The 2,241-nt window shown below is 38.4% G+C and overlaps 1 pseudogene; it reads right to left on the bottom strand.

Annotated features, from left to right (window-relative positions):
• Positions 1-436: 436 nt before the first annotated feature.
• LOC108194822 (glucan endo-1,3-beta-glucosidase, basic isoform-like) lies at positions 437-1,992 on the bottom strand (annotated as a pseudogene).
• Positions 1,993-2,241: the final 249 nt, after the last annotated feature.

Here is a 2,241-nt window from a genome sequence, read left to right as displayed (position 1 = left end):
GTTGAGTTAATGGGTGATCACGCCACCTAACAAGTAATATCAAAGTCCGTGATTAAGAAATTGATCCTGGGGTTGTTGCGCGCAAATAGAGTAGCCGCGGATGAATAGTGATGGTATAAGGGGAAAAAAATAACTCCACTCGGGTCACGGAAAGAATATCATGTGAAATTAATCGGTGTTGCACATGCCAGGTATTGGAAAATCGTTTTTTATTTCAATGAAATCCTTATTTGATGAAAAAAGAAAAGAAAATCAAACATAATCTTCAGATGAAATGATATATGCAAAGATAACAACTAAAGTCTATAATGATCCCAAAGCATTACACAGTCTTGTTTATAGCAATCTCAGATTACCTCCTTAAGAAACTGCATTTTATTAAAATTCCTGAACCTTATTGGACATACATAAAATGTGCTACATGCACACACATCAGTTATTGCCTACGGAAATTTATTTGGTACTTAGCCTGTTTATGGTTCCAAAAGATCCCCCAGTGCCTCTGACTCTCATCACCCTTCAAGTTCTCATCAAACAGCGCATAGATATAAGTCTCTATCCTCTTCTGAGGCCTTTTTGGTGTCCCGCCAGTGCGTACATGATATATTAATCTGTTGTTATGAGTTGCTGCATTTTGGTTATTGGCTATATGATTCTCAGCAGACCATGAAGCCTGGGGCCATCCAATTTCTGAGACCACGATGTCCAAAGAGGATCCACCGGCCTTCTCCAGTGCAAAATATACACTATCTACCATGGCATCGAAAACATTACTATAGCCAAGTGGTCCTTCTTGTACAAGAGGTTTATTTGGAATCTGGAACCGAGCGTATTGAAGATGTACATCTTGCTTGCTCTTACTAGATGCCAACTCTATAGGATTATTTGGCATTTTGTAGATGTAGTCAAAGTAAGGGTGAAGATTTACTAGCATTGGTGCATTGTTCTTGACCAAGAGACTAATAATGGGGTCAATAATTCTCTAATCTCCGGCCTTAATTCACCCTGTGATGGTGGGAAAGACTGGTGAAGAAGCTCTGTTTGATCAAAAGCAGAGGTCACTTTGATTCTCTTTTGTAGTCCGGCAGCAAAAATCGCAGTCTGAATGTTTTGCAGGGCCGGAAGAAGGAATGGTGCGTACTGGGAGGTTTTGAAGTCCAGTACTGGACTTATTCCATTACCAACAACAATATACCTGAACTTGACTTGTTTATAGTTTTTGACATTGCCTTGGATCCACTCGTTGGCGTTATCTTGGCCAGAGGCCACCCATTCAAGTTCGTCATTAGGGACACCAAGAGTGACTTCAATATTAGTGTTGCCAAGGGCTGGAAGAGCATTATGGTCAGGGCCATAAAGTCTCATGCATCCTTCCGATGCCAACAGATTGGACAAGAGACACAGCTTCTCGGGCTGGTATAGCTGACTGTTACCAAATGTTCCATAACACACACCTATTGGCTGCACTGCCGCTTTGAGGCCACCTGCATATTCACAAGATCACTACTAATATTAACAAATAAACATGATATACATAGAGGGCGATTGGATAGCCCAAGTGGTGGGTTTATCCTCTGTTGTCCCGCAACAGATATGTCCATAATTTACTATAACACTTAAAACATATAGAAAATAAAGCAGTACTCCCTCCGTCCCTTTTTACATGTCCCTTTTGGAAAAAAAATTTGTCCCAAATTACTTGTCCACTTCTCTTTTCAAAGCAACTTTTTGTATGCTTTTTCAAAATGTAACAACTTCAAATGTTTGATTAGCATATATATATACACAACTCTATCTAATTCATTACATTTATTAGGGATATGTATGAAAACAAGATATCCACCTAACATTTTCTTAAGATGCGTTATTTTTTCAAAAGGGACAAGTAAAAAGGGACGGAGGGAGTATACTCTATATACCTGAAGAAGTGATCTGCAAGAAGAAGCCAAGTGAGGAAAGTAGAAAGAGCATCAGAGGCAACTTTGATCGCATATTGCTAGGAAAATTTAAAATCTGGTTGTTCTAAGAGTCTAGAAAGGAGTGTGACAAAGATATGTTTACAAATTGGGAAAATAAATTTTTTGGCCACTCAATTTATTGTGTTTTTAACAACTTGCCACCCAACTAATTTTTTTTGCTTTCCGTCACTAATGTTAGGTTTGGATTTTGTTTTAGCTACCAACTTAGTTTCAGATAGCATTATGATAATTTCTTTGTAGCATCATTTATACATAGTGATAG

Source organism: Daucus carota, chromosome 7, assembly GCF_001625215.2.
Source record: "Daucus carota subsp. sativus chromosome 7, DH1 v3.0, whole genome shotgun sequence".
NCBI lineage: Eukaryota > Viridiplantae > Streptophyta > Magnoliopsida > Apiales > Apiaceae > Daucus > Daucus carota.
Note: the sequence above shows the minus strand (reverse complement) of the source record. Positions and strands in the feature narration are given on the sequence as shown.